This window comes from Hyla sarda, chromosome 6 (genome assembly GCF_029499605.1).
Source record: "Hyla sarda isolate aHylSar1 chromosome 6, aHylSar1.hap1, whole genome shotgun sequence".
Lineage (NCBI taxonomy): Eukaryota > Metazoa > Chordata > Amphibia > Anura > Hylidae > Hyla > Hyla sarda.
Genome location: NC_079194.1, coordinates 259,569,237 through 259,590,206, shown reverse-complemented (window position 1 = coordinate 259,590,206; position 20,970 = coordinate 259,569,237). Strand labels below are relative to the sequence as shown.

At 44.2% G+C, this 20,970-nt stretch overlaps 1 non-coding gene across 1 annotated transcript; it reads right to left on the bottom strand.

The window, feature by feature from the left end:
• Positions 1–11,315: 11,315 nt before the first annotated feature.
• On the bottom strand, positions 11,316–11,387 carry TRNAA-CGC (transfer RNA alanine (anticodon CGC)). Its single transcript has one exon. It is a non-coding gene; the product is annotated as a tRNA-Ala (tRNA).
• Positions 11,388–20,970: the final 9,583 nt, after the last annotated feature.

Here is a 20,970-nt window from a genome sequence, read left to right as displayed (position 1 = left end):
TATCTCCCTAATGGGTTCTGATTTCCTATCATAGGTACCGATAACCCTAAAGATCTCAGGGCCTGGAGAATGTTGTATTGGTGTCAGGAGTTGTTCGCGAGGGGAGTCAAGTGCATGTTTAAAGTCATAAGTGTATAGAGTAAGTGTATAGTCAGGATAGCCTCTCTCCCTAAATCTATTCCTGAGGTCCCTGGCCGGGCTCAAAAATTCTTTCTTCTGTGAACAGTTTCTCCTGAGGCAGAGATTTTGCCCTTTAGGTATCCCACTCTTCAGGGGTCACGGGTGGCAATGTTCCCACCTCAGGAGACTGTGGTCGACTTTTTGCGAAAGACATTGGTTTCCAGACCCTCATTGTTATGTCACGAAATAAATACATTTAGGAAAGGTAGCATGGTCCCTTCCAGAACAAATGTAAAAGTAAGACCACTCTCATTATTGTTAATGGAATCCATGAAAGTTTTAAACTCAAATGCAGATCCTGCCCACTGGATAAAAGTATCACTAAAAAATCACTGAAGATTTCTAGTTTATCCGTGAATACAATGGTCACTGTAGATCAAGGACATCCACCATCCGTTATTCGAACACAGAGTATATTTGGCTGTTATGGGCATACAATTATACTATATGTAAAGCAAAAAACTAGGAAGTCTGTTCATGACAAGAGGTCATTTTATCACTTCATATATAATCAAAATGGAATTCCTTGATTAACTCTTCAAAAACACTGCAACAAGGATGGGATTTGAACCCACACATGCAGAGCACAATGGATTAGCAGTCCATCACCATAACCACTCAACCACTTCATCCAAGTTGTAGCACTTTTCTGAATGCTGGCTTTTTGTAAAGGTAAACTAATATGCAAAAGAGTAAATGCTGAAATAAATACCCAAATTATTTCAATGTTTGACTTAGCAATGCCTTCAATTTAAAATCAGGGAAGGTGCCACAGTAGGCACCAACTCATTCACATGAACTCTCCCATTCATTACTTGTTTGGCCGATTAAATGAAACATTATTTTGTATAAAATTGTTGTACAAATGTAATTTAACCCAAGGACCTAGGGCGTACGTGTACGCCCTGGCTCCCTGGTACTTAAAGCGTACCTGTCATAGTGCAAAAAAAAAGTGATATGTTACTCAGGACCCAATCCTGATCATGTGCATATAATTTTTATGTGTCTCGGACCTGTACATCCAGAGATATAAGCATTTATCTGCTGGGGAGTTACTTTTTCATTGTGCAGGCTGGAGGGGGCGTGTCAGTCTGTCTCCCTCACAGGAGCAAGCCTGTGCAGTCAGCCAATAAGTACTCTCTAACCCTTTCCTCTCTGGTTTTATGGTGTGTCATGTGTCAGAGGAAGATACTTGGAGCTTGCCTGCAGTAATCAGAAGACATTATGGTGAATTCAAAACAGGATAACATTTATAAATATAAGAATAGATCTTTATAAAATTAGTGCAAGGATTTATTTGGATAAAAACACAGCATTTTTATGAATACATGTTCTATCTGTTTTATATTCTCCTAGTAAAGCTGGATGCTAATCAGCATAGCTGTCACTATGTGTGTCATTCATCTTTCACAGACTCCTTAATGTCTGATCAACTTCGACTATTTCAGCATGCTGGGAGTTGTAGTTTAGTAACAATTGAAGCTGCAATGTTTGTAAATAACTGTGTTAGAGCAGTGTTGCCTCCAGCTGTTTTAAAACTACAGTATCCAGCATGTCCACACATCCTTTATCTGTAGTTTTGCATACACAATAGAAATCTCCCATACTGGATACCGGTATGCTTTACGGCCAGTATCCAGTATGCTGTAAAATCTAATCTAGTCTGTCTGGCTAAAAGACAGGCGACCCCAAGTGGTGGCTATTTTGAGCTTGAATTTCAGGTGAAAATTTGAATTTTTTTTAACAGGTGTATATTGTGAAATGTCATATTATAAAGAGTCCTGCAATATATGAAAAGTTTTTAACAATGACAGTGCCTCTTTAAGTACGCCCGTGGGAATTCCGGTCCCCGTGGCGCATCGGACTGGGACCGGACCAGGATGCCTGCTGAAATCATTCAGCAGGCAGCCTGTGCAAACCCCTGGGGTCTCCTGAGCGCTATTAACCCTTCAGACGCGGCGGTCAAAGTTGATCGCCGCGTTGAAAATGAAAGTAAACACTTCCCGGCAGCTCAGTTGGGCTGATCGGGACTATCACTATAAAATCGCGATGTCCCGATCAGCTAGGACGCGAGCGGAGGCCCCCTTACCTTGCCCCGTCGTGTCCGATCGGCGTTTGATTGCTCCAAGCCTGAGCTACAGGATTGAGCAATCAACCCCCTATTAACGCTGATCCATGCAAAGCTATGGCTTTGCAGGGATCAGGGTAAAAGATCAGTGTGTGCAGTGTTATAGCCCCCTATTGGAGCTATAACACTGCAAAAAAAAAGTTGAAAAAAAGTTAATAAAAGTAATTTAACCCCTTCCCTAATAAAAGTTTGAATCACCCCCCTTTTCCCATAAAAAAAAACTGTGTAAATAAAAATAAACATATGTGGTATCACCGCGTGCGTAAATGTCCGAACTACAAAAAATATATAGTTAATTAAACCGCATGGTCAAAAAATAAAAATAAAAAAGTTATAGGGGTCAGAAGATGACAATTTTAAACGTATACATTTTTCTGCATGTAGTTAGGATTTTTTCCCAGAAGTATGACAAAATCAAACCTATATAAGTAGGGTATCATTTTAACCATATGGACCTACAAAATAAAGATAAGGTGTCAATTTTACAGGAAAATGCACTGCGTAGAAACGGAAGCCCCCCAAAAGTTACAAAATGAAATTTTTTCTTCAATTTTGTCGCACAATGAATTTGTTTTCCGTTTTGCCGTGCATTTTTTTGAAAAATTACTAATGTCACTGCAAAGTAGAATTGGTGGCGCAAAAAATAAGCCATAATATGGAATTTTATGTGCAAAATTTAAAGCGCTATGATTTTTAGAAGGTGATGAAGAAAAAATTAAAATGCAAAAACGAAAAAAAAACGCCGAGTCCTTAAGTTGTTAAGTAACAAACTCTCAGTGTTTTGCAACCAGTGTGCCTCCAGCTGTTGCATAACTACAACCCCCAGCATGCACAGACAGCCAAAGGGCATGCTGAAAGTTGTAGTAGTATGTCTCCAGCTGTTGAATAACTACAAGTCCCAGCATGCCCTTCAGCTGTCACTGCATGCTAAGAGTTGTAGTTTTTGCAACAGCTGAAGGCATATTGGTTGCGAAACACTGAGAGTTTGTTATCTAACTCAGTGTTTTGCAACCAGTGTGCCTCCAGCTGTTGCAAACTACAACTCCCAGAATGCATTGACAGACCGTACATGCTGGGAGTTGTAGTTTTGCAACAGCTGGAGGCACACTGGTTGCGAAATACTAAGTCAAGTAACAAACTCTCAGTGTTTTGAAACCAGTGTGCCTCCAGCAGCTGTTGCATAACTACAACCCCCAGCATGCACGGAGAGCCAAAGGGCATGCTGGGAGTTGTATTTTTGCAACAGCTGAAGGTTTGTCACCCCCCCCCCCCCCCCCCATGAGAATGTACAGGGTACATTCACGCTGGCGGGGGTTTACAGTGAGTTTCTTGCTGCAAGTTTGAGATGCAGCAAATTTTCTGCTCTAGCTCAAACTCCCAGCGGAAAACTCGCTGTGAACCCCCCTGCCTGTGTGAATGTACCCTAAAAAAACTACACTGCACTACACTATCACCTAATAAAAAGTTAAAAAAAATATGCATACCCCTACACAGTCCCCTATCCCCGCATATAAAAATGAAAACGTCTCGTACGGCAGTGTTTCCAAAACGGAGCCTCCAGCTGTTGCAAAACAACAACTCCCAGTATTGCCAGACAGCCATTGACTGTCCAGGCATGCTGAAAGTTTTGCGACAGCTGGAGGCACCCCATTTGGGAATCACTGGCATAGAATACCACTATGTTCACCCCTATGCAAATTCCTAATTAAGGCCTCAAATGCGCATAGCGCTCTCTCACTTCGGAGCACTGTCATATTTCAAGGCAACAGTTTAGGGCCACATATGGGATATTTCCATACTCGGGAGAATTTGCCTAACAAATTTTTTTTCTCCTTTCACCCCTTATGAAAAGGTATTATGACATTTTTTTTACACTAACATGCTGGTGTTGCCCCATACTTTTCATTTTCACAAGAGGTAAAATGAAAAAAAGATCCCCAAAATTTGTAACGCAATTTCTCCTGTGTACAGAAATACACGTAAAATGCTCTGTGGGTGCACGACAAAGCTCAGGAGTGAGCGCGCCATGTACATTTGAGATAAAAACAAGCAATCTCCAGGTAGCAGAGCGGGATCAATGGAAGCGCTGAGACCAGATAACAAGTTAAAAGGATTTATTTCCCATAATGCAAGGCGTTTCACGGTGACCCGCTTCCTCAGGCATGATGCCTGAGGAAGCGGGTGACCGTGAAACGCGTTGCATTATGGGAAATAAATCCTTTTAACTTCTTATCTGGTCTCAGCGCTTCCATTGATCCCGCTCTGCTACCTGGAGATTGCTTGTTTTTATCGTGATTCTATTTCAGCGGGACGAAGCTGCAGAGACCGTTTGATGATACGCCCTGTTCCATTGTTGTACTTGGTTGGAGTACAACTTCATGTGGTAAGCGCAGTTACCAACTCACCTTTGGTGTTACACTACGGAGCGCATCCGTTTGTGCTTTTTTTTATTTCATGTACATTTGAGGTGATTTGCACAGGGGTGGCTGATCGTTACAGCGGTTCTGACATAAACACCAATAAAAAACACCAACATGTGACCACAATTTGGAAACTGCACCCTTCACGGAACAAAGGGTATAGTGAACCTTAACACCCCACAGGTGTTTGAAGAATTTTCGTTGGATGTGAAAATGAAATTTTTTTATTTTTTACCAAAATGCTGGTGTTATCTTAAATTTTTCATTTTCACAAGGGGTAATAGGCAAAAAGCCCCCCAAAATTTGTAACCTCATTTCTTCTGAGTATATAAATACCCCATATGTAGACGTAAAGTGCTCTGCTGGCGCACTACAGGGCTCGGAAGAGAAGGAGCGCCCTTGGGCTTTTGGAGAGAAAATTTGACTGGAATTGAAGGCCATGTGCATTTACAAAGTCCCCATGGTGCCAGGACAGAGTAACCCCCCCCCCCCCACATGTAACCCCATTTTGGAAACTACACCCCTCACGGAATGTAATAAGGGGTGCAGGGAGCATTTATACCCCACTGGTGTCTGACAGATTTTTGGAACAGTGGTCCATGAAAATGAAAAATTAAAGGGGCGGAGCCTGACCGTGGAGCCGGATGGCAGCTTGAGAGAACTGCTCTCCACAGCCAAGCTGCTAACCCACCTTTTTGAGTCCTCTACACCGCATGCTAATGGGTAATAAGGACAAGACCAAAGCCGGGGACACACCGGGAGTGAATAAAGCTCAGAAGAGTCAGGCAGATATGGCTAAATACTTCAAAGAGACTCCCCCAAAGTCCGGCACGAGCGCCCAAGATGGCGCCCGCACGAGCGAGCGAAGCAGAACAGGAGGATGAGTCAGATGCTGAAAGCCTGTCGGGCTCGAGAGTGGACTCAGGGGGTGAAGAGAATCGGGCCTCCCTAACCAGATCAGCGATTAGAAAGACGGTACACCAAGTGGTGGCGAAAGCGCTACAAGGAGCACTAGCCCCGGTCCTCCAGGACTTATCAGAGATAAAGGCGGATGTCCATCACATAGGGTACTGCACGGAGTTTCTGGAGGGCGCGATAACCGAGGCAGTATCGTTTTGCGATTCAGCGGGACACCAATTACGCCATCATGAAAACCAACTGAACAAAGCCTTCCTACTGTTAGAGGACCAAGAAAACCGCAGCCGCCGCAAAAATGTACATATAAAAGGCATACCAGAGTCCTATGCAGCAGAGGCCTTACCTTCTGTCACGAGCCAAATCTTTGCATCCCTCTTGGGGGTAGAGCGCGCGGCTGCGGTGGTCATAGAGAGGGTCCACAGGGCTCTGAGACCCAAACCTGCTCCAGCTGAACTGCCTAGAGATGTGGTGTGTGGCTTGCTCAGCTATGTTGACACCGTGGCGATATTAAAGGTGAACAGAGAGACCGGGGAGGTGCGTTTTGAGGATCACCCTGTGCAGCTATATCAGGACATTTCTCCCTCTACGCTTGCCAAGCGCAGAATCTTAAACCCGCTCCTACAGAAGCTGAGAGAGCTCCATCTACCCTATACCTGGCTGTATCCCTTTGGCTTCACAGTATTGAAGGATGGGAAGCGATTTGCAGTACGTGATCCAGCAGACCTCCAGAAGCTTTGGGGTTTTCTCAATATCCCACCTATGGACATACCATCGTGGCTAACAGTGCAGATGGGACATCGCTTACCGGAGCTACCCAAGATGGCGCCGTGGTCCAAAGCTGACAAGCAGGAGTCGCCATAAGCACGCAGAGCAACCCAGCAGTCGCAGGATGAAATTCCACGGGATCCGACCTGAGTCTCTGAGATTATGTGACTTGTTGATGCAATGGAGCATTTACAACACATCTAATACGCTTCCAAGGAGATACTTTACTGATTTACTTTACTGATTTACCCGGTTAATTAGTTCAATTTGACTGTTCTTGTCCTTTACGGTTTTTCTTGGAACTGCAGAATGATTGACACATGGAGAACTGAACATTGCTATAACATTTAGCGTCGCCTATATGTGTGTTTATTGGACATATGTATATGCCTTCCATTTGTTTCTTATCCCCTCCCCTGTCTTCCCATTGTTTGAGCCCCAACGATGGTTGATGATGTGTGGCAGTATCTAGAACACGTGCCACTGAGAGATCTGTGCCTTGAAGGGAAGCCGCCTTCGGAAACATTACTACAAGAACTTATCCCTTCGGCCACACTCAACTTCTATCACACCTTCATGATTAGGAGGGCATGTTCCTCTATGCTGGGGATGTATGTCATTGGAGCCGATCTCACTTGGCTAGAGCGCATAGCACTGACGGCTTCCCGTGCTGGACGCAGGTCACACCTAGTGCGCTCGGGGATGGAGACTGATGGGGAACCAGAGGTGCCGCTGTATTTGCTTTCATGGGAGAGGGAGCTGGGGTTGTCCTTGACAACGGAAGAGCGTAGGGAGGTCCTGAGACATTCTCATGGCTTCTCTAAGTGTGTCAAGCTACAAGAAGGCCATTTTAAGCTTCTCACGAGATGGTATCGAACACCAGATTTACTTTACCATAGGGGATTGACACAGGAGGATGTCTGCTGGAGGTGTGGCGAGGATAGAGGCACTTACTCACACCTGTGGTGGTATTGCCAAGACATCGCCCCATTTTGGTCGGCTGTGAATAGCCTGATCTCAGATATACTGCGTAGGCGAATAACGTTGACCCCTCCGCAGGTACTCTTGGGTCTATCCAATGCAGATTGTAACATGCATAAGAAATCGTTGGTAGCAAATCTACTTTTGGCAGCTAAGGCTCTGACACCCCCACATGCTCTCAGTGGTTAATCAAAGTGGCCGACTTGTGCAGGATGGAGGAAATGGTAGGCTGGAGCACTCATACACATGCTCCTTCTTAAAAACATGGCAACCATGGTTGGATTACAAGACTAAACAGAGCCGGGCGACGCTGACGAACTCCACGAGTTCTAGAGACCTAGGTCGAGTATCTAACAGTGAGAATGGATCCTGATCCTGTTTCTCTTCTTCATGCTTCTCCTCTACTACTTTCTCCTCTTCTACTTACTCTCTATTTCCTATTCCGCTGCAACCTCTTTTCTTTATCCTTCTTCCTATTCCTTCCATTTCACACCCCCCCCCCAAGTTAGTGCACTCCGCAAGTTTCTTTTATTTTCAGTTATTTGAGGTTAGGTGTATGTTGCTAACAGGACACTCAGGGAAGGGAGCCCTGAGATGTGAGGTAATCGCGGGCGGACATAGGAAGAGGGACGTACCACTGGATAACAAGGAGGGATTGCTCCTGATTTAGACAAATGAAGCTAGAAGAAGCTTTTTGAGACATCTCTGTTAATGCATTTTTGTATGTTACGCCTTAATTGACTCATGTAACGGGGTTTGAGGCCCTGTCCAGTTGAAGCTAATGTTGTAACTAAGGTTTTTCTGTTGAAATCTTAAATAAAGAATTGATTAAAAAAAAATTTGCACAGCCCACTATTCCAAAAGCCTGTCAGACACCAGTGGGGCGTAAATGCTCAGTGCACCCCTTCTTACATTCCATGAGGGGTGTAGTTTCCAAAATAGGGTCACATGTGGGGGTGTCCACTGTTCTGGCACCACGGGGGACTTTGTAAACGCACATGGCCCCCGACTTGAATTCCAGCCAAATTCTCTCTCCAAAAGCCCAATGGCGCTCCTTCTCTTCTGAGCATTGTAGTGCGCCCGCAGTGCACTTAACGTCCACACATGGGGTATTTCCATACTCAGAAGAGATGGGGTTTTACATTTTGGGGAGCATTTTCTCCTATTACCCCTTGTAAAAATGTAAAATTTGGGGGAAAACTAGCATAGTGGAAAAAAAATTCATTTACACATTCAACTTTAACAAAAAGTCGTCAAACACCTGTTGGGTGTTAAGGCTCACTGTACCCCTTGCTACATTCTGTTTGCTGTTCTGGCACCATAGTGGCTTCCTAAATGTGACATGCCCCCCAAAAACCATTTCAGAAAAACTCACTCTCCAAAATCCCAATTTCGCTCCTTCCCTTCTGAGCACTCTAGTGCCCCACAAAGCACTTCTCGTTCACATATGAGGTATTTCCTTACTTGAGAGAAATTGGGTTACACATTTTAGGGAGATTTCTCTCCTTTTACCCCTTGTAAAAATGTCAAAACTGGGTCTACAAGAACATGCCAGTGTAAAAAATGAAGATTTTGAATTTTTTCCTTCACTTTGCTGCTATTCCTTTGAAACACCTAAAGGGTTAACACGCTTTCTGAATGTCATTTGGAATACTTTGAGAGGTGCAGTTTTTATAATGGGGTCATTTATGCGGTATTTCTAATATGGAAGCCCTTCAAATCCACTTCAAAACTGAACTGGTCCCTGAAAAATTCTGATGTTGAAAATTTTGGGGAAAATTGCTGCTGAACTTTGAAGTTCTCTGATGTCTTCCAAAAGTAAAAACATGTCAACTTTATGATGCAATCATAAAGTAGACATATTATATATGTGAATCAATATATATATATATATATATATATATATATATTTATTTATTTATTTATTTGGGACGTCCATTTTCCTTATAAGCAGAAAGCTTCAGAGTTAAAAAAAAAAAAATCAAAATTTTCACATTTTTCATCAATTTTTGGAATTTTTAACCAAGAAATTCACCACTAACATAAAGTAGAATATGTCACGAAAAAAAAATCTCGGAATCAGAATGAAAAGTAAAAGCATCCCAGAGTTAGTACAAACCTACAATTCCGGCCATACACCGACTAAAGTCCATAAATGCTAGAATAAACTAACTATAAACCTACAACTAGCACCCAATAAGAGTCCAGAAATATAAAGTCAAAAAATGAAAACACTTTATTTAGAACAATTCAGTATACACAAAGACCTCCTGAGGAAGAATACGAAACACGTGTTGAGGCAGCGGCGGGGGCATAGTGATCTTGCAGGACCCACCATGACTACCTTAGGTAATAACACATGACCACATTATTTTCTTCTTTGACCTTGTTATTTTTGTGATTCTTTCATGTATGCTAGGGTCTAGAGATGAGCTATCCCTTGTCTATTTTGTGGGGTTCATTTTTAAGGGTGGGTTGTTTTAATTGGGTGGGTCCCATATTGTGTATATTGAATTGTTCTAAATAATTGTTTTTTCATTTTTTGACTTTATATTTCTGGACTCTTATTGGGTGCTAGTTGTAGGTTATATATATATATATATATATATATATATATATATATATATACATCCCAGAGTTATAAATGCTTAAAGTGACAGTGGTCAGATGTCCAAAAAATGCCCAGGGTCCTTAACCCCTTAAGGACCGGGGGTTTTTCCATTTTTGTTTTTTGCTCATAATTCTTTCAATTTTGCACCTAAAAATCCATATGATGGCTTATTTTTTGCGCCACCAATTCTACTTTGTAATGACGTCAGTCATTGTGCCCAAAAATCTACGGTGAAACGGAAAAAAAATCATTGTGAGACAAAATTGGAAAAAAAAAACGCCGTTTTGTAACTTTTGGGGGCTTCCATTTCTACGTAGTACATTTTTCGGTAAAAATTACACCTGATATTTATTCTGTAGGTCCATACGGTTAAAATGATACCCTATTTATATACCGTATTTATCGGCGTATAACACGCACTTTTTAGGCTAAAATTTTTAGCCTAAAGTCCATGTGCGTGTTATACGCCGATACACCCCCAGGAAAGGCAGGGGGAGAGAGGCCGTCGCTGCCCGCTTCTCTCCCCCTGCCTTTCCTGGGGTCTAGAGCGCTGCTGCCGGCCCTTCTCTCCCCCTGGCTATCGGAGCCGCTGCCCGTTCTGTCCCCCTGACTATCGGTGCCGGCGCCCCATTGCCGGCGCCGATAGCCAGGGGGAGAGAAGCGGCGCCGACAGCCAGGGGGAGAGAAAGGGCAGCGGCACCCATTGCCAGCGCCGCTGCCCCGCTGCCTCCCCCCATCCCCGGTGGCATAATTACCTGGGTCGGGTCCACGCTGCTGCAGGCCTCCGGCGTGCGTCCCCGGCATTGTTGCTATGCGCTGCACGGCGCGGTGCATGACGTCAGTGCGCCGTGCATAGCAACGACGCAGGGGACGCGCGCCGGAGGCCTGCAGCAGCGCGGACCCAGGTAATTATGCACCGGGGATGGGGGGAGGCAACGGGGCAGCGGCGCTGGCAATGGGTGCCGCTGCCCCTTCTCTCCCCCTGGCTGTCGGCGCCGCTTCTCTCCCCCATGGCGCCGATAGCAAGGGCTCTAGACCCCAGGAAAGGCAGGGGGAGAGAAGCGGGCAGCGACGGCCTCTCTCCCCCTGCCTTTCCTGCGGGTGTATCGGGGTATACACGCGCACACACGCACCCTCATTTTACCATGGATATTTGGGTAAAAATAGGCCGGTGCGTGGTATACCCCGATAAATACGGTAGGTTTGATTTTGTCATACTTCTGGAAAAAATGCTAGATAGGGGATAAGATGGCTAGGAGCGGAGTACCCCTTTAAGGGGTTAATGTACAAAATAAAGGGGAAAAAAAACTAATGGAGATGCCGGGGATTGAACCCGGGGCCTCACACATGCGAAGCGTGCGCTCTACCACTGAGCTACATCCCCTCATATTCCAAAAAAAAATACACAGTGTGTATTCTTTTAGTTACTATCTATCCAATAAACAGGACAATGTAATTTCTGCTACCGTAAAAAGTCGCAGTAAGAGAAAACCTGAAACTGCATCATTCACACACAAGGTGGCAGCTTCTGAAACAAACAGTCAGTAAAATGATTTTTTTTTTTTTTACAGATATAAAATGTACTCTGCCCTCCATTTCCAGCTATTGACAACATAACCCTGTTCACATTGTTAACATAATTCATATGGAATTCAGTGCACGCTGTAGATTTTTTTATTTGGTGACTTACAATGCATTTCCTGCTCGTAACCTTCAGCAGAAAACTCTGCTACATTTTGTCTAAAGGTAGCCATAGATGTCAATGTTGGGCTTACCTTATCTTTGCGACACCAGCTGACCACCTAATGTGCATGAGGGTGTTTCAAGCTGAGCGCGTATGCATGAGGGGGGTGGGAGGGGGTATTGTAAGAAATAGCTGTAAGCTTGTTTAGCAAACACAGTGTATTGTTAGCATTATCCTTAGGCTATGTTTACACATTGGGGGTATTTATCAATTTTGCCTGTTGACAGTTTCTTTTTACCCTTTTTTTTTCACTTTGGTTTCCGCGGACATGCACCAAATTTATCATTTGGTGCAAGTTGTTAGTAATTTTGGCTCAAATGTTGAAATCAGCTGTTCACAGCGCCTTTTACACAGAACTTACCCCCACAGAGGACGCGTATTTTACCCTGTAGAGCAGCCATTGTGGAGTCCCTCCTGCAGTATATCAGCAAGCGACATGAGTTTTTTTTTTATTTTGTGGGGTTTATAACCACCATGTGAAATGGATTTTATTTTCAACTTGAGTTTTTTTTTTTTTACTTTAGTGCAGTGGTCTTCAACCTGCGGACCTCCAGATGTTGCAAAACTACAATTCCGGGCATGCTGGGAGTTGTAGTTTTGCAACATCTGGAGGTCCGCAGGTTGGAGACCACTGCTTTAGCACTTACCTTTCCTGAACCTGTGTCCAATGCTGGCTACACGGAGGGTGAAGGTTCCTCAGAGACAACTATGTCACAGGATAGTATTGCGCAGCCCCGGAGGCGTCGCTGCTTTCACAAAAAAATGTTTTTAATGTATTTTGAGGCCTTTACATTTTCTGACATTGGTAAGTGTGTTTTCCATGTGCAAAATTTCTTGGCGGGGATTTGCGCCAAAAAAAACGGGATTTGCGCCAAAATTGCGCCAATCGATTGGCGCAAATGATGAGTTACTGACTAAAGTTAAAATCCCACACAGGACCGTGTGATTTTGAGAAAGTTGTAAAAATGACAGTGGAGAAGATGCGCCAAACTTTGGCGCAAAAAGACACTGCACCAAAGTATTGCGCCAAAGTTACGTGAAAAAAAAACACATAAATCCTTTGATAAATACCCCCCCCCCCCCCCCCCCATTGTTTTTAGAAACATAGGGGAAGATTTACCAAAACTTGTGTAGAGGAAAAGTGGTTCAGTTACCAATGGCAACCAGATTGCTTCTTTCATTTTTCACAGGTCTCTTTAAAAAAAAAATGAAAGAAGCAATCTGATTGGTTGGGTAACTGCACCACTCATCCTCTGCACAGTTTTTGATAAATCTCCCCCATAGAATGTCAGCAGTAGGGCTGGTGCAAGGATTTTTGTCACCCAAGGCAAAGCCTTATTTTGCTGCCCCCTTGGCCGCGTCACCCAGGGTTGCTTTCAGAAACTTTGGGGTCCTTACAACTGGAGTATCTGGACCCCCCCCCCCTTTTCACACACTCTTTCCAGTCCCTGTGTTTAACCATATAATGTTTCTTTTAACTTTTGCCAAAGATTTGGTTCTCCCAATTAATTTTTACTTCAAAGCTGTATGGGAGCTTTGGTTTTTGTGGGGTTTTGTTTTTTGCTTTTGTCACATGCAGTGTCCATATACACGCACATATATATATATATATATATATATATATATATAAATATATATATATACACATGTAATACAGTGACCCCCCCGACCTACGATGGCCCCGACATATGATCATTTCAACATACAATGGCCTCTCAGAGGCCATCGCATGTTGAAGGCAGCATCAATATACGATGCTTTTGTATGTCGGGGCCATCGCATAAACGGCTATCCGGCAGCGCTGACTGCTTCAGCTGCCGCCGGATAGCCATTTACGGTGCCCCGTGTGGTCCGCTGACGATCACTTACCTGTCCTCGGGGCTCCGGCGTGTCCTCTTCGGGATCCCCTGCATCGCCGGCGCTCTCCATCGTCGTCATCACGTCGCTGCGCATGCCGTCCCGTCATCCAATAGGAGCGGTGTGCGTAGCGACGTGATGGCGGCGACGGAGAGCGAGGATGCCGGGGAAGCAGAAGCCTTGCCGGAGCGTTGGGGACACCTCGGGGACGCGGCGACAGCAATGGAAGGCGACATCCCGGGCAGCGGTGACGGTCCGGAGGGGCGGGGACAAGTCAGTACAACTTCCTCTACCCGTGGTCTTCAACCTGCGGACCTCCAGATGTTGCAAAACTACAACTCCCAGCATGCCCGGACAGCCGTTGGCTGTCTGGGCATGCTGGGTGTTGTAGTTTTGCAACATCTAGAGGTCCGCAGGTTGTAGACCACTGTCCTATACTTTACATTGCACGGATTCCTCAACATACGATGGTTTCAACAAACGATGGTCCGTTTGGAATGGATTACCTTCGTATGTTGAGGGACCACTGTACCTCCAGGCTATCATACATATTATTTATACATATATAACCACCAGATAACGATATCCATGGCTTCTCCTAACATTGTATATCCAAGCTGACATACAGGTGTATACTATACATATACCACCACTATAGGGTAGTGATACCCCCAGCTCATCCTCACATTATGCTATACCTCCAGACTGGCATACAGCTGTGACATATTCCACCATCTGTTACCAGTTTACCACTCATCGTTCACTCTATGTAATACATATGAGACATTAGAGATTGTTCACACACAGACTGCCCAATAACATACACATTTTTTCCTTTGTGTGTTTGTAAACTATATAGGGGGGAATTTATCAATGTTTGCTTATGTATTCCATTTTTTTGTTATTTTTTTTGTACAATTTTTTTGCTTATGTGCGACGTATTTATCAACTGGTTTCAGCCTGTTGATAAATTTCTTTCACTTAAAGAGTACCTGTCATCAACAAAAACTTTTAATATGTTGTTCATAATCATTAATGAAGAGATATTGTAATATATCTTCATTAAAAATTAATTATATTTATACCAGTTTTTTCATTTTATACTTTTGGCCACTAGGGGTCACTCTTCTATGCCTTGTCTGCAAGCAGCATCCTATGCTTGTCATAGTAAGTGTACAGCTTTTAGGACTAATGCTGAACGGCTCTGGTCCTTCCACCGGAAGTTCAGTACTCTCAGCTCAGGACTCGCTCCCAGCCTGTGAGCTACAAGCCTGCACATACCTCTCATATAACAGCCAGTCACCTCCCCCTCCCCCTGCTCTGTGTTCTCCCTGCCCCTCACCACACGTTATCTTATACATTGCACTCACTGCACTCCCTGCTCTGTGCCCCCCCCCCCCCCCCTGACATTCATCTTAATCACTGCCTCTGTAATTGCTCCCTCAGCCCCTGGTTCTCAGCATTGACTTTTTAGTGCAGAGAGACACAGGAGAGAGAGAGACAGAGGATGCCATCCCTCACCTGTACTTAGTCTGTATGCACAATGCAGAGCAGTGTTTCCCACCCAGGGTGCCTCCAGCTGTTGCAAAACTACAACTCCCAGCATGTCTGGACAGCTGTTGGCTGTCTGGGCATGCTGGGAGTTGTAATTTTGCAACAGCTGGAGGTGCCCTGGTTGGGAAACACTGCTGCAGAGGGAGAGCAGCATACAGGAAGACTGGCAGAAGCAGAGTCCCGGCCAGGCTTCATGTGACATCATGCCTGCCGGGACCCGCCTCCTTCCACCCCTCAGAAAGACAGTGCTCCTGAGCTAATGAAGAGGGATAAAAAAAGGTATTTCCACAGCGTTTTAAACCTCAATAAACACAGGGATAGGCATAGTTAGAGAAAGGGATAGATGGGAACGGGGATCAGGGAAAGTTTAGATGATGACAGGTACTCTTTAAGCATTTTTTTTTTACTTTGGTATTGGTTTTGTCTGCTCCATGTCTGAGCTAGAGTAAATTTAGTAGGTTTTTTCATGCCCTGCAAATTTTTTGCGACTGTCGCACTTCATAAATTTCTGACCACTGCAAGTCAAAATCGTTTTTCTACAACAAAAAAAAAGCGGGGAAAAAATTTGCTTTTCTCGCAGTCAGAACAAAAAGACGCACGGAAAATCGTGCAGGCGCAACTGCGACAATTTAGCGACAAAATTAGAAGAAAAAAATTGACTAAAGCCATTGATAAATGCCCCCCTTAGTGCGTATAGTGTATAGGGTACATACATAATTTTTGCACAGTATATTTATTCATGTTTTTTCTCTTTTCATAATACACATTTTAGCACATTAGTTTACTTTTATATAACAAACTTTTGCTGTACAAATATTGTTTATCACTATATTCATTCATTATATACCCTTTTATATATACCCTTTTATATTATATCTTTTTTCTTACTTTATTTAATTTTATTTATTTTATATTTTTTATTTAATTTTCATATTTATTTTTCATTTTTTATTTATTATTTTTTCATTTCATTTGTATAATTCATGTTTGTTTATTGGTTACATATCACTTATGTGATTCAGTTGGCATGAGTCAATCTAACATACTTTTATTATGTATGGGGGGTTTTCTGCACAATAAACTACCGGTAATTCATTATTCTCACATTCTGTGTGGTCTCTTTCAATCACTGACACTATCAGGCTAGGTTTCCACTAGTTTTTTTTTTTTTTACAAAAACCCCAATAAAAACACCAATTCTACCGCATGGCATTTATTTTTTGTGAAAAAACGCTGCGGCCACATGTTAGCTGCAAGTCAATAGTAAACTGCTAAAATGCCAAATCCACTTGGCGTTTTTCAGTTTGGCGTTTTTTTAATCCTTTTGGAGTTTTTGGGCTCCTTGGCAGTTTTTAAAAAACAACCTCTTGTCGAGACTTTATCGTTTTTTCGAGAAAATCTTGGCTTTTTCTCCCATAGAAGTCTATGGGAGGAAAAAACACCAAGAACAGTGCCATGTTGGTTTTAACTTTTGCGTTTTTGTAGGCGGTTTTTATTCTCTTTTGGACTTTAGCAATCAAAAAAAGTGATGGAGATACCTTTTTTATTAAAATTTAGTAGGGTACCATTAAAAAATAATAAAAAAAAAAGATACAGTAGTGATGGAAAAAATTGTATCTAACAAAATGTATCTTTTTCATAACAAAATTTTAATTCATTTTTAAACAGGGATCAATTTATGTGTGCGTGTAGGGAACTAAAAATGTAGCCGACAATAATAAAAATGTAGTGTGTGTGTTTATTACTTTTTATATTTTTTAGGTAGTACTACTACTCCCAGCATGGAACATACTGTTCCATGATAGGAGTAGTAGTACCTGTACTAATTGAAAGATCGCCGTGTTCCCTTGCGATCCTCCTGTATAATGTATAGATGCGGCCGCTCTTCTATGGTCCCCTGCACTGCCGTATATATACACATATTCATATTTCCCGCAGAGAGCTGTGATTGGTCAGATGGTTCCAGCCAATCACAGCTCTCTGTGAGAAATATGAATAGGTGTATATATATATATATATATATACACGTCAGTGCAGGGGACCATAGAAGAGCGGCCGCCGCATCTATACATTATACAGGAGCATCACAGCAGGTGTCATGAGTTATACTCGCTGCGATCTGTCTATTAATGCAGGTACTACCAGGGCCAGATTAAGGCTGCTTGGAGGACAGAGCACTTTAGTATAATGAGCCCCCCTTTCCCGAAAATAAACCAATACCGACACAGGCACATCCCTAAACCTCAACCACCCTGTGCATGTTTTCAGTGATGACAATTAACAAGCCTTCACATAGGCATGGGCACTTCAGATAATGCAGACCATTTTCTGGTGGGGGTCCATCTGCTGGGACCCCCATCAATTACCTCAGTTCCAGTGGCTTTCCATTTCTTGAGAGCCTTAGGCATCATAGAAGTTGTAGTTTTGCAACAGTTGGAAAGCCACAAATCGGGGTACAGTTTCACTCATGATCACCTAGTCAGAAAGAATACACAATGATATAATGGCTCACAGGTGACGTCTTCCCTGTTTTCTCCTTCAACTGGTCCAGATGGGGTGGCGACTTCCAGCTACATCTTCCTCTGCAGAGTGTGATGCCCAGACATCATTGGTTCCTCACTTTGTCAGAAGATCCTTATCCTGTATATGAAAAAATTATCAATATGAGCCTGTTAGACACTGTGCCCCCTGAATATAATCCTGCCAAACACTAAGCCCCTGAAAATACTGCCACACACTGTTTCTTCTCAGTTTGGCTGAATATCACCCCTCTACTGTCCTCCTCCAGACCCCTTTGTCCCCCCCAGACCTGTGTCCCTTCCTCCAGATCCCAGTCTTCTCCTCCCTTGCCCCGCAGTCACCCCATACCCTTCAGTCACCTCAAAATGCCTTAGTCCTCCTCCAAACCCCTATGTCCCCTCCTCCAACCAGATCCCCAGTGCTCCTACAGATCCCTCAGTCACCCACAATCCTCCTCAAGACCCCTCTTTCCCCTCCTCCTCTCAGTCCTCCTACAGATCCCTCAGTCACCCCCTAGACCTCTACATCATCACCCATCCTCCTCCAGACCCCTCTCTTCCCTCCTTCTCCAACCCCTCGGTCCTCTTCCAGAGATCCTCATCACCCCACTGTCCCTTTCTCCAGACCCCTTTGTCCTTTTTATTTAGACTCTGTTCCCCACATACTGTTTCCTGAGTCCTGTCCTTGCACTATTACATCACTGTATATTATCCCTGTACTGCGACATCATTGTGTATATTAACCCTGTGACTCACAGTACAGGGTTAATATGTACATTGACTCACTGTACACCCAATAGTCCTCCCTAATGCATAAGTACACTTTTTATACATATTGTCATAGTTCCCTTGGTTCTATTGATGTTAAACACAGAACCCCATGTACAGATGACAATAAAACAAGTTGTGACTTGTGCTAACGGTGTCAGCTACAGCACAGACATGGAAGAAATGTTTATTAAAAGGCCTTTAGCACCGTGTGAGCTTATGAGGCAAAACTTGGTGACAGGTTCAGATAATATACATGTACATGCATGCTTCATACACACAACACACACACTGTACACATTACATACTGTACATGCTTCATACACACACATACTGTACACATTACATAATGTACATGCTTCATACACACACATACTGTACACATTAGATACTGTACATGCTTCATAGACACACACATACTGTACACATTACATACTGTACATGCATTATATATACACACAGCACACATACTGCACACATTATATACTGTACATGCATTATACACACACTACACACTGTACACATTACATACTGTACATGCATGCGTCATACGCACACAACACACTGTACTCATTACATACTGTACATGCATCATACACACACATACTGTACACATTACATACTGTACATGCATTTATTCAGGGGCGGATCCAGAGTCTAGTCTCGGGAGGGGCACAATCAGAGTAGCGTGTGGTGGTCGACCCACCCCCTCCCATAGACTTGAATTGAGTGGGCGTGGTGTGAAGTCAAGCCCACGCCCCTCTTGACGTCACACCACACCCCTCAATGCAAGTCTATGGGAGAAGGCGTGTCGACCACCGCAGCCAGCACTCAGCGTTCTGAACACAATGTTCCGAAAGCTGGGGCAGTGGACTACCCCTTTAAGTACGCGGCACAGTTCCCCCCACATTAGGTTGGCAGTATAGTACCCCTTTAAGTACCCGGCACAATTCGCCCCACATTAGGTGCAGTATAGTTCCCCACATTAGGTGCAGTATAGTTCCCCACATTAGGTGCAGTATAGTTCCCCACATTAGGTTGGCAGTATACTTCCCCACATTAGGTTGGCAGTATACTTCCCCACATTAGGTTGGCAGTATAGTTCCCCACATTAGGTGTAGTATAGTTCCCCCACATTAGGTGTAGTATAGTTCCCCCACATTAGGTGCAGTATAGTTCCCCACATTAGGTACAGTACAGTTCCTCCACATTAGGTGCAGTATGTTCCCCACATTAGGTGCAGTATAGTTCCCCACATTAAAGTGTAGTACAGTTCCCCCACATTAGGTGCAGTATTGTTCCCCACATTATGTGCAGTATAGTTCCCCACATTAAGTGTAGTATAGTTCCCCCACATTAGGTGCAGTATTGTTCCCCACATTATGTGCAGTATAGTTCCCCACATTAGGTGCAGTATAGTTGCCCACATTAGGTGCAGTATAGTTTCCCCACATTAGGTGCAGTATTAGTTCCCCCACATTAGGTGCAGTATTAGTTCCCCCACATTAGGTGCAGTATAGTTCCCCACATTAGGTGCAGTATAGTTCCCCACATTAGGTTGGCAGTATAGTTCCCCACATTAGGTGCAGTATAGTTCCCCTACATTAGGTGCAGTATAGTTCCCCCACAGTGGCGTTGCGACCGGGGTGCGGGGGGTGCGGCCTGATGGGGTGACACCAGGTACGCCCCCGCTCCTCACTTGCGCTGCCTCTGTAATAGCAACCCTCACCCTCCCCCCCCCCGTCCTCACTTTTGCGCTGTCTCACTTGTCTCCCTAGTAGTAGAAGCACCGCCCCCCCCCCCGTCACCTGCACAGTGAACCGGCCTGCGCCCCCACGTCTTCTGTTGCGCCGGCCCGACGTCACTCCGCAGGGCCGCGCAGGAGGACGTGACGTCACTCGCAGAGCGCCGGAGAGAAGGAGCGCTGCGCTGGATGGGTAAGTGATTCTGTGTCTGTCTCACTCTATCTCTGTTTGTGTGTGTATGTGTGTGTGTGTCTCTGTGTGTGACTGTGTGTGTGTGACTCTGTGTGTGTGTGACTCTGTGTGTGTGTGACTCTGTGTGTGTGTGTGTGTGACTCTCTGTGTGTGTGTGTGACTCTGTGTGTGTGTGTGTGACTCTCTGTCTTTGTGTGTGTGTGTGTCTCTCTGTCTTTGTGTGTGTGTGTGTGTGTCTCTCTGTCTGTGAGTGTGTGTCTCTGTGTGTATGTGTGTGCGTTTGTGTGTGTCTGTCTGTCACTATCTCTGTCTGTGTGTGGCTCTCTGTGTGTAACTCTGTGTGTGTGTGACTGTGTGTGTCTGTGAGTGTGTGTATCTCTGACTGTGTGTGTGTGTATCTCTCTCTATCTATCTGTGTGTGTCTCTGTGTTGTGTGTGTGTGTGTTTTTTTTTTGTGTGGGGGGAGGGGGGGGGTTGTTTGAACCAGCGATCTAATGTGGGGAGACTTTGACCTATTGTGGGGAACATGCAAGGGAACCTGCGGCCTAATGGGGGGAAACTACTACCAAATGTGGGGAATCCATGCTA